The sequence below is a fragment of the Microcebus murinus genome, chromosome 3 (assembly GCF_040939455.1).
Source record: "Microcebus murinus isolate Inina chromosome 3, M.murinus_Inina_mat1.0, whole genome shotgun sequence".
Taxonomy (NCBI): domain Eukaryota; kingdom Metazoa; phylum Chordata; class Mammalia; order Primates; family Cheirogaleidae; genus Microcebus; species Microcebus murinus.
The window spans coordinates 4,025,025-4,047,559 of NC_134106.1; the positions used below are offsets into that span (position 1 = coordinate 4,025,025).

A 22,535-nucleotide genomic window follows, 5' to 3' on the forward strand; every position below is an offset into this window, starting at 1 on the left:
GAGCCTTGCAAAGTCTGGAACGGGATAGAGTCATCGTGTCTCTGAACAGAAACGGGCAGTGCTCAGCCTTCCGTGTGAGGGAACGCAGCGCAAAGCCGATGCTGGTCATGGGCTGGGTCTGGGACAGAAGTCGCACAGACGAACTGGGCACCAAACGTGGCCATCTGTGTGTGCACCTCCGTTCTCACTGCCTGTGTTGTTCGGGGGAGTCTTGGCAAGAATTTAACGTAAGAGGTGATCTGGAACTGATTGCAATCCACTCAGCCCAGTAAAAAAAATCACCGCCTCAGTCCAGACGCCTGTACAACTCAGGGCGGCTCTGGGGCTCGCGGGAAGGACGGTTCCTAAGGGAGGTGAGCTCCCGTGGGAAGGCAGCGCCGTGAGGGGGAACAGAGAATCCACCTCTGAGGACCTACAGACAGTCGACAGTTCAAAGTGGACCTTTGATCATTCAAAAAGCATTTTAAAGGGAGAAAGTAATGCGGCCCAAATTTCAACAACAGGATTTAAGAAAAAAATAAGGTAATGACAGCACTAAAAATAGAGTCACTGAAGTATAAAGCAAGTGGGCTGGACTGGAATGTCTCCTGTCTCTGTGAGCTTTGTCCCCTGGTTGTAAGGTCCCTGGGGACTGTGTCTGAGCCGACCTGGAATCCCGACGCCCTAACACAGCACCTGGTACTGGGCGGGGGCACAGTACACCTGCCGTTGGACTCGGTGTCACTGCGAGTGTCCACGGTGAGGTGCTACACTCGGGATCTCCAGGTGGGGGCTGTGGTGGTGGCCAGATCTCTCCTGTCCCGGCCAGGGACAGTGTGTGAGGGACTGACGCACACAGAGAGGAGCCAGCGCGGACAGCGGCCTGTTTCTCTCGCCTCGTGCACTGCAGCGGGGCGAGCCCAGGGCGCACTGCGGGTCTCCTCCAGAGCCGCTGACCCGCGAGAGCCCCTCTCTGCAGCGCTCCCCTGGCCGGTGCCCTGTCACAGCTTCCATTGTGTGCGCTGGCCCCGTGCTAACGAGGATCCCTGAAAAATGGCCAGTACGGTAACGATGTGCGGAACTCGCTGTAGATGGTAATTAAATATGGTTAACGGCCGGGTTACGCCGACACAGTAAAAGGCCTGCGGGCTGTGATTTATGGAGACAGCTCTGCTGCCCGCTCTGTGCCCGATGCATGTCCCTGGTTTCCGCTTAGGCTGTCCGGTCTCAGAAGGGGATGATGTCCAGGCCTCCTGCAGCGTCACTCCGTTGCCAGGACACCCCAGATCACGTTAGCGGGCTTTGTTGTCCTCCTGCATCTCCCCTTGCCCTCAGGGTGCCTGAGGTAATGGTTATCAAGGTGAGGGCCATGCCAACTCTTCACTGTGCAGAGAAGGAATGTGCTACCAGAGGAGAAATTTCGATGCAATATTGGGGGTGATTCTTGTAGCTGATATAAGATGATTTGATGACGAGAATTGAGATTAAGAGCTGAGACCTCACTGTCTTACACTTTGCTGATTTCTGAACACACGAGGCCTTCTGTGCTCCTGCAGAGAAGAGCTGTCTGTCCACTCCCGGGGCGGGCAGGGCCATACCTCACCCCCAGCAGTCTTACCTGGGGGAGAGGCGGGAGGCAGACAGAGAGCTCCCAGAGAAGCCGAAGCACAGACCAATATCCTGCGAATCACTCACCTGTGACAAGACGAGGCCACCAACCCGGCCCCAAGTCCCTGCACCCCTGGAGTTGAAGGAGAGGAGAGACCCGTTTGCCATTCCCCTCCTGGCCTTGACCGAGAACCCCCGGGCTAAACATAGACACAATGGTGATAATGAAATGTGTAAGGCAAATTCCTGAGATGCTGCTGTGTTTTTCCCCCTTTGGTGACCACGAGAGTGTGCTTTCTTGCTGTTGGTGATTGCTAATGGTTTTATGTCACAAGGCCAAGGGGAGAAGTTCCCTGGCAAAGAGGAGATGGTACAATTATTATTTTTGAGAGCCTGGGTTTGCTGAGAGCGATCACGCTGGTTGCTGCCAGGGAGAAAGTGATAGTAGCATGAGGTTCTGCGGGGTGACAGGTAGGAGCAGCCAATGCCAGTGGTGACACTGAAGAGAGAGACTATTGAGAGGAGAATTGGACTTGGCTTTTTACTAGGCTTGACAGGGAGGGGACCCACCATGGTTGTGAAGAACTCTGGAATCTCCCAGAGAAACAGACATGGGTGTCATTCACCAGGTCCCTGAGAGCCAGTGGCTATAGGAAGGTGACCTGTGACCGAGAGCTGATTGCAGACCTCGACCTGCATCAGCGTGCTGTCCCCAGCTCACCCAGGAGGGAGACTAGGGCGGGAAAGCACTTCAGGGAAGATCTCCAAGAGCTTGGCAAACAGAATGTTCACCCCTCTCTCACACAGTTTACAGGGGTGCCAGCAGTGGGTGTTTGGGGGAAGACAGTAACGGGGTATTTTATGACACACGGAACCCAAAATGAAGATTCCTAAGTACAAATCCAATAGCTAGGGAGTTCTTGAGTGACTTCAGGAAACTAGAAACACAGCAGAGAGAGGAGCCCCTTGGGGTTCGTGGGAGACTAGCTTTGTCCACCTGGCCCAAGGCCCAGGAAGCAGTTCACAAGGAGGCCCAAGTTGCCCCCGGCCACTGAGTCTTGCTGTCACCCAGAGATGGTGGCTGGTGTGGGACAGGGCAGGGGGGCCAAGTGCATGCGAGTGAAAGCCACGAGGCAAGCTGCTGAGTGTCGTCTGGGTCAGCCCCATATCCTCACCTTGGCGTCTGCCTCCAGCACATGTCCCCTGCATGGTGAAGCCTCTGGTGTTTGTGGACCTAAGTGACAGTGTGCTGTTGTTTTTGCGTTATTTATACCGCACAGCTTCACCCCGCCAGGTCTCAGGAAAAACCCCTTTGCCTACTTTTCTTTTCTTTTTTTTTTTAAATAATCACATTGCCTTTGCCCCCTAGACCCGGCTGGATCTCCAAATGGTGGCGTCGCTCTCTCCCCTTCAAAAATACACAGACACATGTGGAAATACTCTCTCTTTCCAATTGAAAACCACGTGCACCGAATTTTCACAGACCTGATCTCAACATAGATAAAAGCGAGAAACCCAGAGGGGGGAACATGCTCTAGAAATCCTGCCTTGTGCGTATAATTTAATCATCGTGCGCCGCAGCATTTCTGCGCATAAATTACAACCGCAGTCATAGCATCGCTCTCACCAAAGGTGGGCTCCAATCGATCTGACTCTCCGGGCGATGGCTGGGTTTTCGAGCAGAGAAGCGGCGCCCTGCAGCCCTAAAGAGCTGGCGATTGCACCTGGGGCTCCCTGGCACACGCCCGCCGGGTAGCCCGGCCCGGCTGGCCGCTTATTCAGCTCATTTTCTTTATTCATCTTGGCATTTGCTAACCACTTGGATTTTATTTTCCAGGAAGAAAGGATTATTGGCAACTGGACCCACCCTGATGTCTGGAGGAGGGACGTTTCCAGGATTCCCCTCTGAGTGGAGGTGACCTTCTTGTTACAAATTTCTTCCTCTGCCTCCTTCTCTCTCTCTTTCCTCTCCCCTGTCCCTTGGACAACACGGGTTTTGAATTCTCCATGTTTCCAATGCCTGTGGGTCTTCTTAAATCTGGAAGAGAACAGTCCCTGCGTGCTGCCCTGAGCAGTCCCGGGCCCAGGCCTAAACCTCCGAGAAGAGAGCTCTCTCAGGCCCACGGAGCACGTTTTGAAAGCCTCTCTACTGAAGCGAGGCCCGGCCAGCCGTGCGTGTCCGCATTGTGGCCGTCCCAGACCCCGCCGGACAATCCCTTTGAAAGAGGAGGGTTGGGAAGATTCTCAGGACAGAAGCGGCTAATTTCCATCCTTGGAGCTTTGTCTCACAAAGGACATTCGGGCAGAAGGGAAAAACAAGTCTGAGGAAGCCTCACTCCTGTTTCGAACTGGGTTGGACTCTGGGAGACATGGAATGTGTTCGCCTTTTCCCAACAGGGAGATGCTTTCCGTGTTAAAATCCTCCCAGGAGAGCGAAGAGTCCACATCGCACATATGTGCCATGGCAGGGTTATTAGGGCAAAAGAGACCGGTGAGCACAAGCACAGGGTTGGCGTTCAATGAAGGCTGAAAGAACACATAAAAAATTTAAAAATACTCCAAGTTGTCACACTGCTGTTTAGAAAGTAGTGATTTATTAACAGACGCAAATCTAAACTCCCTTCCGCAGCCACAGTACTATAAAGGCCTTGTCTCTGCTCACATCACCAGGGGGAAACTTAGATATTTAGTCCTGGGGTCAAGGTGGATTGTAGACAGGGCAGCCTGAGTGTGTATGTGCACGTATGAAATGCAGCCCTGGCCCCGGGCCCACATCCTGGCCTCCGCCAGGCCTCTGACCGTACCATGTATGTTCGTGGTGGTCTTGAATCAAAATGCTCCCCTGGAATGATGCTGGCAATTTCCAACAGAGTTTTAGGTAGTAAAGTTTTTCTGCAGTCTGTGCTTATATGAGTAAAGGAGAAGCTCTGCATGAGCACGGAAACATTTAAGAGAAGCAGGAAGCACGTGCATGGCAAGAGACTCTCCTGTCTGCAAATCAGGTTATTCTGTTGCCCACCCTCCCACCCCGCCTGTGGTGTCAAACTCCGCGGGGTTGAACTCCCAGCCCAGTGAGTCCCTGGAGCGACAGTGTGTGTCCGCGCGGTGGGGCTTGAATCCGTCTGCTCCCCGTGGCTGTGCACGGTTACCCAGGAGGAGCCGTCTCCTCTCTGCAGCGTTTCAGTAGAAAACGTGCTGGGCCCGGAGATCCAGGGACGGGAGTCAGGTCTGGGCTGCGAGAAAGAGAGAGACGGGACTGTTTTCACGAGGCGTCTGGACCCAGCGACACTGGCCAGCGTCCTCGGCCCGTTTCCCATGCTCTCCACTTCCCCATCCTGCGGACTGAAATGGTTCCCTGCGTCTCGCTTTTGTTAATAGATGAATGTCGAGGAGCTTCCCGGTATTAGGGCAGTTATGCCCGTTGACCGCGGAGCCAGGCAGATCTGGGCGTTCCCTGCGGTTTCTGTCCGCTTCGTGCCTGGTCTTTCTGCAGCCACTCTGAGACGCCGTCCTTCTCAGCGAGAGCGTCCTAAAAGCAGGTGGGAGCCGCAGTGCCCACCTTGCCGGACTGTGGCGCGCAAGGCCGTTCATGCAGGGAAAACACGGGGCACACGGCAGGAGCTTCATACATAGGAATTACAACCAGTCTTGTGTGTGTTCGCCAGTGGATACCATGCCCTTAGTAATTATCTAAAGCAAATAAGTTCCTCCAGATTAAACATAAAGAAGTCATAAAATGCCAAAGACATGCTTATTTGAAAAATTCGCAAAGCTTTGCAATTGATTCAAATTAAGGAGGTGATGTAACTGACAGGGTCCTGGCTCTGCCACTCATTAGTTATACAACCTTAGACAAATGACGTCACCTCCCTGGGTCTCGGTTGTAGACAGAGTTGTTGAACAAATATTTTTATTTTCTGTTATCATAAATGATCCTAAATTAGGCAGGGGAAAATAGACGCTACATAGGTCAGGGGCTCTGTGATGCTCCTGCCCTGGAGGGAAGTGTGAGTCAGCACCTCTGCCTCCCTGCCCCACCCTGCGGTCCCTCCAGACACACTCCTCCTCCAAGAAGGCACCCGCCCTTCTCCTGTCCCATTTCCCTTGGTCTAGAGGCCGGCCAGGCAGGTGTCGTCCTGCTGCCAGATGCAACGTGGCCAAGGCCCAGGCTCTCCCAGCAGCAGGTCTGAGCTCAGCGCCTCCTCCTGCGAGGCAGCCCCCAGGCCTTGGGGTTCCCGGTCAGGAAGGTAGGGGGGCTACACCTTCTCTCCAGGCCAGGCCCCTCTCCTGGAGGCCGCAGGACGGCTCTCCCAGCTCGGGCACTGGGAATCACTGCTGCCCAGCGCACAGCCTGGCTGTGCCACAGACTCACCCTGCAAAGTCACTTCCCTCCTGGCCCCAGTTGTTCCTGTCCCTAAGACCAGAGGGCCGGTCCCAGGGGCGCCTAGCTTCCTTCTGGGGCCATGTGTCCATATTTGAAATCAGAGGGTGTGAGGCCACCACCATCACAGGTGGCAGGAGAGGGTGGTGGGTGCAGGGATGAGGGGGGCCCACAGGCTGGCAAAGGCCCAGCCCCTGCTTGTAAGGGACATGGACCCACAATCCCTGGGGAACAGAAAGAATCCTCAGCCTTGGGAGCTGGGGCACATGCTGCCAATGTAGACGGCAGGGGCAGGGACTGCAGTGGACCATGGCCATTGGTGTAGACAGCCAGGGCAGGGACTGCAGCTGACCATGGCCATTGGTGTAGACAGCCAGGGGAGGGACTGCAGCTGACCATGGCCATTTGTGTAGACAGCCAGGGCAGGGACTGCAGCTGACCATGGCTGTTGGTGTAGACGGCCAGGGCAGGGACTGCAGCTGACCATGGCCGTTGGTGTAGACAGCCAGGGCAGGGACTGCAGCTGACCATGGCCGTTGGTGTAGACAGCCAGGGCAGGGACTGCAGCTGACCATGGCCGTTGGTGTAGACAGCCAGGGCAGGGACTGCAGCTGACCATGGCCGTTGGTGTAGACAGCCAGGGCAGGGACTGCAGCTGACCATGGCTGTTGGTGTAGACAGCCAGGGCAGGGACTGCAGCTGACCATGGCTGTTGGTGTAGACAGCCAGGGCAGGGACTGCAGCTGACCATGGCTGTTGGTGTAGACAGCCAGGGCAGGGACTGCAGCTGGCCATGGCCATTGGTGTAGACAGCCAGGGCAGGGACTGCAGCTGACCATGGCCGTTGGTGTAGATGGTCAGGGCAGGGACTGCAGCTGACCACGGCTGTGTCCCAGTGACGATCAGAGATAGGCCGGCTGGCAGCAGCAGAGGCCCGTCCCTGAGAGCCACTCCAACTGCACAGTCGCCGTAGAAGGGCCTATTGGGCCTGCAGTCGGCTCTGCCGGGCTATTTGTCCACAAGGGAAATAATAGCCCCGGCCTCATCCCTTTGGGCTGCAGGGAGGACAACGACCCACTGTGAAAAGAGTTAAAAAGCCTCTGGGCAAAGGGAAAAGCAGGCCTGCGAGGGGCAGTTCGCAGCCTTTCGGATGCAGGCTGGGACAGTGGTCTTTGATTGGGCCTCTCTTCCCCAGGCTCCTCCCGCGGGGCGCACCTGCTCCATCTGCCGTCCCAGCAGCAAGTGCCAGAGCGACTTCACACCGTGACTGCCAGAGCTCTGCTGGGGCCCACCGTGGTTTTCCAGAGGGGCGGCCTCAGGCAGGCTCCCTCGCTCTTTCTCTTTCTCCTGTGCTCTGAACAATTCTATGAAAACCACATCAAAAAAGCGTGTGAGCCACGCAATTCCAGTTACTGAAGGAAGGTTGGAAACGCCGTTCCTTCTAAGCATCTCAGGTACGCGGCCACGCTGGGCACCAGGCGTGGAGACCAGGGGCCCCTTCCTCGACCCAATCTCCGTGCTAAACACCAGTCTGCTTCTGTGCCCGAAAGCGGGGCGCACAGTGTTTTCCTTTAGCAGAAGAATTTCATTTTCCGGAGCAGCGTGTAGCAAGGAATTAGGGCCAGTGACGTGGGCTTAAATTATTTTCTGAACAGCCCAGTTGTGTGGTGTGAGCATGGGGGTTGTTGCTTGAAACGGTTTGGTGCTTACTCCATTCTGCAAGCCGGTGTGTGAGCCGTGTCCTGCCTGTCTGCCTTCCTGGAAATCGTGTTGCTGCCAGAATTGTGCTGGGGCGTTGCTGGCGTGCCCGTCCCCTCCCCTCCTCACAGATGTTGCCTTGCCAGGTCTCCAGGGGAGAGGACGGATGTGCAGCTTCCCCCATGTGCCTCCTGTCTCCAAAGCCAAAGGAGGCTGCTGCGCACCCACCCAGCCTGGCCCAGGTGCTCTCATGTGGCTCAGACCACCCAGACTGCAGTGGCTGATGCCCAGGGACCAAGCGCTTTATACCCCAGTGCCCTGTTGGTGCCGTGGCCCATGCTATGAATCGGCAAGCCGAGGTCATTACTTATTTGTGCAGGAGTACAAAGAAAGTGCAAGTCAGACACCCTTGTCTGGGCTGCTTCTCTTGCAAAATGACTCATGGCCTAAGAAGCTGTAAGAGGAGCAGGATGAAGTGGCTGTCCCCTGCCAGGAAACTGCCCCCTGATGCAGTCCTCATTAGACACCTGTTCCTTCCAACCTGGTCCTCTCTCCACACCCACCTCCCCTGTGCTGCACCCTGCCATGCACCTCCTGCCACACTTGTGATCTCTGGTCCCACCTTGCACTGGGTGCTGGGGGACGCACCCTTCTCAGCCTCTGTCCCCTCACGTGGTCCTCGATGTCACCTTTCATGGTGCGCTGGCCCTGCTTGCTCCGGAGCTCCGTGGACGCCCTTGTGCTCCGATTATTTGATTATTCCATTATCAGCCCAAAGCTCATTGGGTCTGTGGTGCTGAGAGGGCAGTTTCATTATATGCTTTTAATTATTCAGATAAAAGTATCCCAGGCCCAGATTTATCTATCACCGCTGCCTAGAGAAAAACAGAGACTTAAAAAAAAATTATCATTCAGTTGAATGTATTCAGAAAAAAAATTGCAGGTTGAAAAATCCTCATGACTTTTAGCATTTCCAATAGATTGTGAGCATTCGTGGTCATGTCCACCACCTTCCCCCCACCCCCCAGTGGAATCTGAGCTGGCGGCTGGGAAAATCAAACTAACTAACGAAAGGAGACAGGTCAAGAAAGATGTGGCTGTTGAAATGGCAGGTGACCTCGTGTAAAACAGAGCAGACGGGTGGGTGCGGCCTATCATGTCTATGGGAAGAAGTCCGCTCAATTCTATGATGGAACAAAGCTTGAAAACAGGGAATTAATTTCAAAAACTAAACAAACACGTCTGTTCATGCATGTGCATACCACGTGCACTCATGTACGTGGTATGCATGTACCCACAAGTACACTCACGCAGCAATGCACATAGGCGGCCAGTTCAGTAGGGTCCAGAGGGCATCTCTCTGTAGGGAAAGGGCTGCATCTCGCTGACTTGTGGCTCCTTCCCCGCCCTGCACTGGGTTGACTGTCACGGTGCATGGCTGGCCTGGGCATCACGTGGAGACTGGGATGTGCCAGATCCGAACCCGCCCCTACCCCATCCCCAGGCCCAAGTAGCGGTTACGAGGCTGGTCACAACACACCCAGAGACTCATTGCACCAGTGACTTCCACTTTCCGTCTTTCTTCTGTGGGTATCTTTTCTTAAAGTAGCTTTTTGACCGGGCTTACTATTTGACCCCTTCTTAAGACTTGCCATTTTTCACAATTCCTCGAATTGCCTTTCTCCACCTAACTCTGTACGTTTCCCTCAATATGCTCATGGACACCGGTAGCAGTCAGAGTTCTCCCGAGAGACAAAACCGATAGGATATATAGGATGCACGGGGAGATTTGCTGTCTGCGAGCCGCAGGCCCGGGAAAGCGGATGGCGGAGTTCCAGTCCCAGCACAGAGGCCCGAGAACCAGGAGCACCGATGTCCAGGCACAGGCAGAGACAGGTGTCCGGGTCGTGCAGACAGCAAGTTCACCCTTGCTCTGCCATTCTGTTCTTTCCAAGCCCTTAGCAGATTGGTTGATGCCCACTCACCTTGGCAGGGTGATATTGATTCACTTGTCTACCAATTCCAATGCTCACCTCTTCCAGAAACCCCCTCACAGGCACGCCCAGGAATTCTGTTTTACCGGCTGTCTGGGCAGCCCTAAACCCAGTCAAGTTGGTACATCGGCTTGCCCATCACGACACTTAAGACTTTAATTTCCAGTTGTATGCTGGCATTGGGAAATGTGTATGCCCAGCTCACACCGCTCTGCTGAATCCAGGACACAGTCTCAAAGTGTGCTGGCCAGCCCTGCCCTGCCCGTTCTGCAGGGGCCATGGCCTCCCGCCATCTAAATGCAGGGAGTGTCTTTACTTTCTCCTGCCCACCTGCCCCCACAGCCTGCATCCTCTCCACACTGCCCATCGTTAATCCGTGACAGTTATTCCCACAGTTAGCCCAAAGTAGACCCCTCACCCTTAATTGCCTTAATCTGGGTTTACTGAATCCTGTTTCTTTTGCTGCTAAAATATTATTGCGATTCCCACTTCCCTCCCATGCCCAGTTCCACTGCCCAAATTCAGGCCCTGATCGATTCTTGCCGGCATGATTTCCAACGCATCTAATGGATTTCCTACATCCAAGTCACTCCTTACTTTCCAGTCTGTCTTCTACCCTGCCTCCAGATGCAGCTTTCCCATACAAAGCTAATGTTTCCCAGCACATATAGAATGAGCTCCTTAGCATGGCACTCGAGTTTTTGCCTATGTGCCATTAACCTTTCCGTGCACCTATGCAGACTTGAAGGCACCCCCACCAACAGATGGCTGTACCCCATCCATAAGCAGCTACATTTGGGTCTTTTCAACTTTGTGCGTGTCTCTCCACTAGGAATGTCTTTCCTTTGCCTGAAAAATATATTTTCAAGGCCTCTTGAAATGCTATCGGTGCCGTATGCCATACGCGATTGCTATATGCTCTAGGCCAGGGGTCCCCAACCTGTGGTGAGCTGTATAATTATTTCATTATATATTACAGTGTAATAATAGCAGAAATAAAGTGCATGGCAAATGTAACGTGCTTGAGTCATCCCCAAACCATCCCCCCCTTCCCCAGTCCATGGAAAAACTGTCTTCCATGAAAACAGTCCCTGGTGCCAGAAGGGCTGGGGACCGCTGCCCTGGGCAATTGGATCTTGTGAATCAAAGAAGGGCTTCTCATGAGCCCTCACACCTGCCTCCGGGTCAGACTGCCCTGCCCTTTCTCCTGTGGAGCTAGTGCAGGCTCAAGGTAAAACGAGGCAGGTGGACTGTGCTAGACATTGGGGTGGTTCCGGGAGCCTCCATGTGACTGACGTCTCGGCGCCTGGCTGGGCTGAGCTGGGCAAGGTGCCATCCTCAGCACCAGGCTGTGTGCCTGTTAGGGACAGTGACACAATTAGCAACATGACCCCATTCTTTCCAGAGCACTGTTCCTCCCGGTTTCTGACTCAAGGCAGTGGTTTCTATCCCCACTGCCCAACTGAGGACATGAAGATTCAGAGAGGAGGCGACTGTTCAAGGCAGGAAATAAACCCCAATTCTCTTGACCAGAGCCAACCTGTGGATGCTCCATCTCCCTCTCTTGTCTGTTTCTTCCCTCAAATATTCATCCCTTCTAGCTCATTGTTGTTCACCCTGGGCGTTTCCCTCTACTGAGGCCACACACCATCCTATCTTGGCTTACCTCTGAGGTGCTCTGGGACGCCAGACCATGCAAAAATTCAAAAGCACAAGAAAGTGGCAAGTGTGCATGCCACACTTTGACAGAGGTGGGTACCAAGGGAAGTCTCCTCCTGCGAATTCCCCGGGAGCTCTCTCCCATGTCTCTGACGTACTATTGATTTTATATTTGCTTTCTGCATTTCAACCAAAATAATGTCTAACAGTCATAGTTTGTGTTCCCCAGAGGATTTGACCACACTCGCATACAATCTCCAATTAAGAGAGCTGATTTAAGCGGTACAGACAAGTGCAGCACGATGTCATGAGAAGTTTATCAAACTCTAGGGGGCGAGGGTCACCTGGGATGAACTTTGAACAGGGTAGTTGACTTCATCTCTAGAGATGGCGGTGGAGTAGGTCTGGGCGGTTTTCTGGAGTGCCAGGTGATTACTGATGAAGGTGAACGGGAGCCTCACTTTGAAAGTCACTGGGAAAGAGGAATTGGCTTTGGATTTACACACACCAGCGTTCAGACCTTACTTTGGCCACATAAAAGCAATAGAACTTTGAAAGAATTGCTCAATTTTATTCTGACCATCAGTTTTCTCTTTTAGAGAACAAACATACCAAAAAAAAAAAAAAGAAAGAAAGAATGAAAGAGAGAGAGCGAGAGAAAGAAAGAGAAAGAAAGAAAGAAAGAAAGAAAGAAAGAAAGAAAGAAAGAAAGAAAGAAAGAAAGAAAGAAAGTCAACCTAAAGGAGTTGTTGCCAGAATTAAATGAAATCAATTAAATTAATCCATTACATCATTGAAGTAGCCATCATATGTTGCTTTTCATATAAATGGAAGATAGCTTTTTTAACGTGACAGAATGACTATTTTGTAAAAGTATAATGATACGTAAAAAAAAATAGTATCATCCATTGGGAAATCGTTTGGTTGGTTTTTATTAGTTTGAGAAATGCAGGCTGTTAATGGATTTGTATCATTGGAAATTTTGCAGGAGTCCCCATAGAAAATAATTATAACAATTTTTTTTTTTTTTAGTTTTAACATCCACAATGTGCTAGACCAGTATCCTGAAAACGTTGTCTCCAAAACCTCCTGGAAATTCTGAACACACAACTGCAAACATCACTTAAAAGCTCAACTGAACAAAAAAGGAGGCCGTCTGCGGTAGCCAGAATGCAGAACAAAGTGCGGGCAGACACCAGGCTGGCACAGGGATGCAGGTGGCAGGGACGCTTTTCCAATCCGTGTACCAAGGGGCTTGGGTGTAATGACCACAGGAGACAGAATGTGAGGCCTCGATCCACTTGCACCAGAAACCAGAGCTTGCTCCCCTCTCCTGCTCCATCCACCCAGTAAAGCCAGACCTCGGATGGGCTGCACCCTCCCTGGAAAGTATGCTGGAAGAAATCTGCCCGCCAGCTCAGGGGTGACAGGGATCCCGAGCTGTGTCTGCACGGGAGGAGTTTAATAACAAGAGGAGGGTGAGAACTTCTCTGAACATTTGTAATCGCAGAGCTAACTCATAAGGGACTGAGGCTGGGACAGAGGGAATCGAGACCGAGAAGTCCTGCACCACCAGGGAGAGGCGAATGTAAAATCACTCTCCAAAAATTAACCCCACCAAAGAGGAGTCCGGCACCCCCAAATCCAAAATCAATGTGGAACAAGTAGTTTTTGAAATGTTCAAAGACATCAAAAATAACGAAAATTAATTCTTTTGAAAGGACAAAGAATGGTTCAAAAATACCAGATAGGTTTTAGGGGGGAAAAAAGAAAAAGGAACTGAAAATGAAAAATGTAATCATTGAAATTAAGATAATTGAAATGAAATCAACAGTATGTGTGACGCTCATGAAAGAAGAATTGGTGGGTGGTAAGATAGATTGGAATCATTTGTCCCATATACAGAAAAACGACATAAAGAAATATGATCTCACAGGTTACCCGTTAGAGGTAACCTACCTCTAACTGCAGAACAAAACAAAGACAATAGAAAGTTGGAGGGGAGGCAATACTTTCAGAAATAATGAATACATTTTTTTCCACGATGTATGAAAGACTAGAGTCTGGAGAGCCAGGCATCTCACTACATCCTAAGAAGGATACATTTGAATGAATCCATTCTGCAAAGAATAAGAAACTTCGTCTGATGGCACGCTTCTCATCAGTGATCAGGAAGGCTGGGGTTTGGCAGGAAAAGACCCACATCGGTCACCTTGACTAGCTGAATTAAAGTTCGTCCCAAAGGACAGCAAGATGGCCAGGTAACCAGCCCCTGCTTGTTTGCGGAGTCCACAGGTTGGTCAGGCGTGGAGTGGAACGAGTTTCTGCCTTCACCCTGCTGGACTCGGAGCCAAATGAATCCTCCTGTTGCAGAGCAGGAATGCGTGTGTAAGAAGCCTTCTCTGGTTTCCTGTGTGAGTTCGTTCTGCAGACGGAGGGGCAGCTATCCCTGCCTTCCCTGCCGGAGGACAGCAGCAGCTTCTCCGTAGCACATGACAGCACGGAAGAAGTTGCTCGTGGACCACGCACGATTAAAGAGCACATTGAACCTCCGTCCTTGTCTACGTGTCTCTGTCCCCTTCCTGGGGGGACTGTTTGTGCCTGGTTGAATCTTTGTATAGAGATAGATAGAATAACAGAAGAAACTTTTGAGGATAGTCAATGGATATGCTTTTGTTTCCCCCTGAATCCATGCACCTGTCTAGCCTGCGACTTCTGAGGCTGGGCCAGGAGGCTTGCTGTGCCACAGCAAGGGAGAGCAGGTGCCCACGGGAAGCGGGTGTCCTGATGAACTCTACATTTTAGAGGCGGAATTTCTTGATCTCCTTAGTCAGACTTAGTTTTGGAAGTCAGGCTTTGCAGAGAGAGAAGCATTAAAAAATTTCAAATCACCACTTCTGAATATCAACACTTAAGCCTTATAGATTCAATCGAGATCATAGTGTTAGTGCTTTCCATAGTGAGATTTCTGAGAGTGGAGAGAGAGAGAGAGAGAGGAAGAGACAGAGACAGAGAGAGAGAGAGGAGAGACATCGAGGCTGAGACACGTGCAGACTGTCCCCTTGTCCTGGCAAAGCCGCGGCCCTGCAAGGGGGGGGGGAGGCGCGGAGTGCCGAGTGACGGTGGGGGCTGGGAAGTGTTAGGTGGGCTGGAGTTCCCATAGCTGCTTTATTGTGTCCTTGCTCCAATGCTACCCCCTCAGCAAGACTTTCCGTGATCATCTGGCAGTAGACAGCACCCTTCCTCCACCCTCCATTGTCTTCTTTTATGAAGCTTCCTTTGCCTTTATGCCTTATGTTATACGTCTGTCTGTCGATGTGGCTATCATCAGCGTTCTCACTGGAACACTTTATTCACCGTTATCTGCCCAGCGCCCGGACCGGGGCAGACCATAATGTTTATTCAATAAGTGGATGAGAGGGAAGCTGAAATGCAGCGTGCTTTGCTCTGCGTGCCTCCAGGGGTCTGGCGGGAGAACACCTTGCAGAGAGTGAGCGCTTCCCGCACCCGCCTGGGCGAACCACAGCGCAGCCAGGGTCGCTGGTCGGCCAGAAGAGACGCTGCCCGGGTGGATGTCTCTGAAGGCAGGCAGCAAGGCTTAGGTGACATAGTATAAGAAAGACAGAGCAGGCCCGGGACGCCTGGGCCAGACAGAGATCAGCTCTGCACTGACAGGGCCGTGGGAGCCTGATCCCGAACCGCCGAGCTGTGATTTCCTGTTATACGGTGGGCGCCGTCATAATTAGCAGCATCATTGCGTGGGCAGGAATTCTCGGGTGGCTCCCTAAACACCCTTTTCCTCCTTTAACAAATAAAGACATATGCACCTCGCATTAATATTGAGGAATAAATAATAAATTATAAATGGAATAGAAATTATAATACAGTGTTGCCATATCTGCACGGATTTTTATGGTCCCTGGAGTAAGCCCCTCTAGAAATGTACATTCTTCTCTCTGTTCAGAAATATTCACCATGCTTTGTTAGTCCAGTCCACCCTACCCATCTAGGGACAGCGGGACTAGGCACGCATTTAGAATTCTGTGGGCGCCATTCTTCCTTTGCTTTTCAATTAGAGACACCATTCGTCTTGTGTGTTTTATCTCTTGGAACATTCCCCCATGTGCTGCTGGAAGATAACACTATTTCCAGGACTCGGACGTTGCTGGGTTTTGCTACGTGGCTCCCGACACCCCACAGGTGCATGTAATCTTGCCGTAACAGAGTGTTGTCATGTCTTGTTGACTAATTAAGCTCCTTCATTCCAAATCTCAGCAGCAGAGAGTTCAAGTGTTAAACGGTGGGCCAGCGGATCCAAAAGTCAGCGTGGGAGGCTGCCTGGGCCCTGGCTGGGTTTCGCTGCTTGTTTTTCTGTTGTGTTGTTTTCCCTTGGCCTCGCCAGGTGCCGCCTGGCTAAAGATGCCAGTGGGCTCGACGCAGAGCCAAATTTATCGTCCGATCGAGAGACTAGATCACATGGGATAAAAGACAGCAATTTTGGGGCGGTGGTGGTGGTGGTTTGTGTCACATCGGGAAAGTGCAAAATGCTATAATCAATTTATTTGTTCATGCACACGGCAAACACTGAGTGTCCACTATGTGCCGGACACTGGAAAAAAAAATACCAAGGCCCCCAAAAAATCCATGAGACAAGATTTTTGCCCTGAAAATTCACAACCTGGTGGAGAAGAAAGACGAGTAGATGACTATGGGACAACATAGTGAGGATTGAGAGAGCTTTCTCTGCAAGGAGCCCTGAGGGTTCTGAGGCAAGAGGACACCTTCGTCCTGGAGGGAAGCGTAGAGTTCAGGGATGGCGGCTTTGAACAAACTGTAAGGGCCAGTTGGAAGAATGATGAGACCTGAAGTAGGAGAAAAGCTGAATTTAGGAGATTACAAAGGACTTCCAATTCTACAGCACAAGCTTGGGTTTTCACTGAGGGCTGGAGCTGTTGGAAAGATTCCAACCGGGAAGGCCCGAGAGGACCTCTGAGGCTGAGACAGCAGATCTTGACTGGCCGAGCTAAAGGATGGACTTAACCGGGGAGAAAACTCTCCAAGGAAAGGAGAAGAGACAAAGAATGTCTGTGCTAAAGCCCTGGTAGAAGATTCTCAAGTGATTTCAGAAGTGTGTAAATGAGGCTTAATATTTAACCGGAGTGGGGAGGGTTTGGGCTACCTTGCACAGAAAGGATGCTATTTGTTAAACCAGGGAATGAGGAACAAAGACAGAGCTTGGGGATGACATCATGATTGCAGTGCGAGTCAGCTTCAGTCTGAGGTACAAAGGAGACATTCAAGGGAAAATGCAAGCCGGTTAATGATCCGTCAGTGCCTGGAGCTCAAGAGAAAGATCTGGGCTGCAGTGAAAGTTTGTGAGTCAGAAACTTTCCAAGACAGTTGAAAACCAACCGCACATGCAGTGAGGATAAACACAGCAAAAAGATAACTTCAAAATATTGAAAAATAATAAAATTTAAAGGAAACACGAAGAAGAAAACCAGGAAGGTAGGCTGGGAGCAGGTAATCAGAGAGGCGAATCCTGGACCTAGGAACCAGCAGAGACACAGATGCTGACCTGGGAGGGACCGTCGTGGAGGGAATGGTCACCCCATCCTCAGGGGCCTTAGAAAGTGGCCGGATGACCAAGACAGAGGGAGACTGTCCCCTGCATCTGGCAGTTCCCAGGTCTCAGAAGAACATCATGTGAGTCATTCCAGAGGATTAAAGAGTAAATTGAAAATTAAGCAAAGCAAAGAGAAAGAAATGGCGGTGAGAGGGGAACTTGAGTCAGGTAATCTAGCTCAATTTGGAGATAGAAAAATTGAGGCCAAAAGAATGTGTCTTCCTAAGGGAAATTACACACTGGAAAACTGTGTGTGTGTCGGGAAAATTAGAGTAAATATATTTAGAGCGATGGAAACGGGATCTTGTGGGGAGATTTAAATTCTAATCCATCTTTGTCTCTCACTACTTTTGCGAATTCGAGGTCTAAGTTATCTGAAATCAGAAATGCAGATGAAGGTTTATTGCTGTCGCTATGACGATGCAGGACCACTGAGGATTTCTAGCTGAGCGGAGGCGTGTTCACGAGAACGAGTTAGGAAGATTGATCCAACAGGCACCTATCCGGGGCTGAAGGGACGTAGGGGACAGGCAAGCTGGAGTCTAGGGTGCAGGCTGTCCCGAACTCAGGCCATAAAGACAAAGCCAAAAAGAGTCTGGGTGTGAGAAGTGTGGATGAAGAATCACAAAGTTCATCGGTGTTCTCACAAAGAGCAGGCTGTCCTTTGTAAGGCTGAATAGTACTCTAACATATATACCACGTTGTCTTCATCCATTCATTTCCTGAGGAACACGTAGGCTGATTCCATATCTTGGCTGTTATGAATAGTGCTGCAATGAACATGGGGGTGCAGACCTCTTTTTAAGATCCTGATTGTATTTTTTTTTTTAATATATACTCAGAAGTGAGATTGCTGGATTGTATGGTAGTTCTATTTTTAATGTCTTGATAAACCTGCACACTGTTTTCCATAGCGGCTCTACCAATTTATATTCCCATCAACAATGGAGAGATATTGGTCAAAGTATACAAAGTTTCAGTTATGCAAGTTGAACTAATTCTGGAGATATGATGTACAGTGTGGTGAATATTGTTAACACTGTTGTATTTTACACTTGAAATGTGCAAAGAAGGTAGATGGGTCTTAAGTTCCAGAGTGTTCAGAGAGAGAGAGAGAGAAAGAAAAAGGAAGGAAGGAAAGGAAAGGAAAGGAAAGGAAAGGAAAGGAAAGGAAAGGAAAGGAAAGGAAAGGAAAGGAAAGGAAAGGAAAGGAAAGGAAAGGAAAGGAAAGGAAAGGAAAGGAAAGGAAAGGAGGAAAGGAAGGAAGGAAGGAAGGAAGGAAGGAAGGAAGGAAGGAAGGAAGGAAGGAAGGAAGGAAGGAAGGAAGGAAGAAGGATGGTTGCTATGTGCACTCATGGATATGTTAATTAGCTTGATTTGGATATTTCAAAATGTAAATGTATATCAAAACCTCACATTGCACAACTTAAATACATAAAATTTTTATTTGTCAGTTATACCTAAATAAAGCTAAAAAAAGAGAGAATCATCAGGAATTGTCATTAAATGTATCGAGGAGAAAATGAGAGAGACGAAGAGTTATTCTAAGGTTTTCAGCTTTCTTGTCTTGGAGGAAAAGAGATTCATTAAGAGAAATAGGAACGTATTGAAGTATTGCCTCTTATCATACAAAAATGCCTTTTTTAAAAATGGCGATTCTGATTACCTGAAGAAGAAACAATTTTAGACTGACCCCAAAGGAGACTACCATAAACATTTCACCTACCGTGTTTCTATAAATTTTATGCATTCACTTGCTAATGAACACCGCACAGACTTCCTGTTAGTCCCCCGGCAAATTCCCACTCACTCACGCTCGGCCGGCCCTTCCCCAGCCCGGCCATTCCCACGCAAACCCTGCCATGGTGGTCCGGCCTCACCTGTCAGGAGCAATTTAATAACAGAGACCAGCGGCGAAGTCTCCCAGTACTAATATTTCATTACTTTTACAAAGGAGACAAGAGTGCATTCATTAGTGTACTATGAAATATGACCCTAAATAAGTAAAATTACATTATCCTTGTCAAAATAAATGAACACTGTGCATACTACGATTCAGTGTCCCTAATTCTTTTAATTATGTTTTTTCCTTACTTGCTAATTTGTGAAGTGTCCTAGCTTACAGTGGGGTCCCCTGTCATCAGTGAGGACGAGCTGGTGCCACAGTAACACGAAGAGGCTGCACACACACCCTGCGCCTGGCGTCCGGTACCTGGAGCACCACGGGACTAACTCACTGGTTCTTTCGCTCTCTTTAAGCTTGTTGCAAGCTACATATTAATATCACCTTTGGAAACTGGTGACTAGGAGATGAATGCTATCTAGGCAGACAGAAGGACACCGTTTTGCTCTAAAATAGGGAATTCCAGTGCAGTCTCATGATGGTTACAATGTCCTATTTTTAGCATTGTGCCTTAGTGTTGAGGGTTGTGTGTTTTCTATGAATGCAAAGAACAGACGATTGTGTTGGCTTCAGACTTGTTCTGCAGAGCTTCCTTTACTGATCTACCTCCTAGAGGAATGCAGAAGTCATTCCGGTCTATGTTTAGCACCGGAGACCTTTAAACCCAGACAATATTTACGAGGCAACTACTTGCGGTATGTCTGCATGCTCTAGCACTCGTATGCATAATCTGATTAATCCTCACAACGTTTCAGTGGGTTAGGCAATTTGAGTTCCCCTTTGTGAATAAGGAGTCTCCAAGGAGTTACATGGACTTCCCAAGTTCGTGCACCTGGTGAATGACAGATGAGAACACACATCTTTCCACTACAGGTTTTGCCTCCTCATGTTCGATATTGACTTATGTCAAACTGCCTGTAGCTTGTGTGGTATTGCTGAGAAACACATGCATTCGGATGATGGAGAAATAGGGTGCATCAAGAGAGAGATTGGGGAGGTGCTGAAAGGAAATCATCAGACTCAGGCATTGAGGAAAGGTGTACACAGTTGTCTCCTTTCTAATTTTATTCTATTTTTTAGAGTAGATGTTTAAGAAAATTGGGAAAAGTAAAATGACAAAAGAAATGCCTGTTAACATTGCATGTGGGTATTTTACCATCCAACATTTTCTTTTAGGTACCAAAGATTTTGAAACTCTTTCGTAAAGCTTTTGATGGGCCTTTCATCAGGAGGAATGTCACACCCTCCCGGAGCGTGTGCTGAATCTGCAGTCTTCACCTGACCTCCGCCAAGGCCGGGGCCCACGGGGCTTCCTCCTGCCCCTTTTCCGCTGTCTTATTCCGTTCCAGCTGCTCTACCTCATGGCTGTAACTGTGTGGCTTACCCACAACACACATTTCTTCCTTACAGTTCTGAGGCGGGGAGGCCAAGCCTGGGTGCCAGCCTGGCTGGGTTCTGGTGGGGGCTCCTCCCTGACCTGCAGACAGCTGCCTTCTCGCTGTGTCCTTCCATGGCCTGGGGAGAGCAAAAGAGTTAACAAGCTCTGCTGTGCCTCTTCTAAGGCCACTAATCCTGTTCACCAGGGCTCCCCTGTCACAACCTCATCTAGTCCTAATTACCGCTCAAGGGCTCTGCTCTCTAATGCTATCGCACTGGGGGGACGGTGTTCCAAAACATGAATTTGGGGGCCACGGTCATTCAGCCCACCACGCCTCCCTTGGCGTGTGTGAGTACGGAGCCCCGAACACTCACATGCTGTATGTCCGCTCCGCTGCTACCAGGCTGGGGACACCACGGGGAGGTGGAGACGCAGAGGAGCCTGGGATGTGAACGCCCGCTCTGGGAGTCCATGGTCCCTCAGCCTGCCCAGCCTCCTCCGGCTGAGGCTGGGGGTTGCTGACTTCATGGCGACCCTCCCCAAGGGCAGATCTGTGGGGGGAAAATAAATGCTGATCTTGCTGCAAGCCACTACGTTTGGGGTGGTTTGTTGCAGCCGCGGGAACTGGAGCACAGGCACAGGTTTTCTTTACATTCTTCCCAGCATGTTTTATCTGCACTCGTAACTCAAGGTACGTATTGTCTAAGGAAGGCTCTTCCAGATAAATGTCTATGATCTTATGAAAACGGACATACAATGAGAAAAAACAGGATATGCTGAAACTGATTACTTTAAAATTTTGTATAGGATCATGGAGAAAATTTGTTCAATAAATGCTTTACTGTGGCCAATTAAATAGGTAATGTTTTGCTGAGCTGATGTTTAATTCTCCTAAGGAAAGAATCTGGCAATCCAGCCTGTTGATGACCATCTGTTTAACCATTTAATGCATATTTTTAATAAGACCTAACACTTTCCAATATTCAAAAATACATTTAGACTTTTCCCCCAGTTAGTGATCATTGTGCCAGGTGACATTATTATATTCCAAAAAGACACAGAGCTGATTTTTTTTTCAAGGCATTTGTATATCTGATGAAAATGTGAGGCAATTTGGCTGAGTATGAATCTTAGATCTCAAATATTCTGCACCAAAATTCTAGAGCTGTGCTACTAATTTTTTGGCACTTGAGGTGGAGTCCAAATCTTATCTGATGTTGTTTGCTTTTGTAGATGTCCCCCGACCACTACTCACTGAATAGATGCATATAAGATTTTTCTTTAATTAAAAGAAAGACAGGGGGTGGGCACAGTGGCTTATGCCTGTAATCCTAGCACTCTGGGAGGCCGAGGCGGGTGGATTGCTCCAGGTCAGGAGTTTGAAACCAGCCTGAGAAAGAGCAAGACCCTGTCTCTACTATAAATAGAAAGAAATTAATTGGCCAACTAATACATATAGAAAAAAATTAGCCAGGCATGGTGGCACGTGCCTGTAGTCCCAGCTACTTGGGAGGCTGAGGCAGGAGGATCCCTTGAACCCAGGAGTTTGAGGTTGCTGTGAGCTAGGCTGACACCATGGCACTCACTCTAGGCTGGGCAACAAATCGAGACTTTGTCTCAAAAAAAAAAAGACAGGCTGAATCGGTTTGAGTGTGGACCTATAAGCACGGTGGCATGGTGGGGGCTCATCTTTCCATATTCATGTCTTTATAGACTCAGGGGTTTCCCAGCGATGCAGCAGTGCCCACCGCTCTGCGGGACCTCGCACCCACTGAGAGAAGGACTTGGTTGGGGACATCACACCGGCATCCCCGTAGAGCAGAGCCAGGGACATAAAGAAGACAGCTGCCTTGTTCCTGAGTGGCACACGCTGGGTTTCTCTACTGTGGGGAAAAAGGGATGCGGGAGCAGGGACCCTTCTTATTTATTTTCAGACAGGCGTCACACAGTGCATAAAACATGTTATCCGTTTAGTTCCACTGGCCTCGTAGTTGTTGTAAATGCATCCTAAGTTCCTAAGTGCATTTTAAATTACGTTATATCTTTCAGTAGTGTAGTCAGAAGCTTTGATTTCTGAAGCTGTTAGCCAGACACAGGTTTTAGCCTAAGCTCATGTTCCTTTGTCTTTATTACAAAACTTTATATATATATATATATATATATATACACACACACACACACACACACATACACACACACACATACACACACACATCAGATCAGTGTCAGTAATGTATTTAAAGAGAAGAGTTTTTCTCAGCCTGTGTTTAAATAGGTAATCCTTTATAATACTGAGGTATACTCACATA

At 49.7% G+C, this 22,535-nt stretch overlaps 1 long non-coding RNA gene across 1 annotated transcript in view; it reads left to right on the forward strand.

The window, feature by feature from the left end:
- The window catches only part of LOC105885968 (uncharacterized), a 38,528-nt gene extending 18,510 nt beyond the window's left edge, over positions 1–20,018 (forward strand). Inside the window, exons 2-3 of the long non-coding RNA XR_001160891.3 lie at positions 3,425–3,502; positions 12,352–20,018. This is a non-coding gene — a long non-coding RNA (uncharacterized LOC105885968). The remainder of the gene's footprint in view (positions 1–3,424; positions 3,503–12,351) is intronic.
- Positions 20,019–22,535: the final 2,517 nt, after the last annotated feature.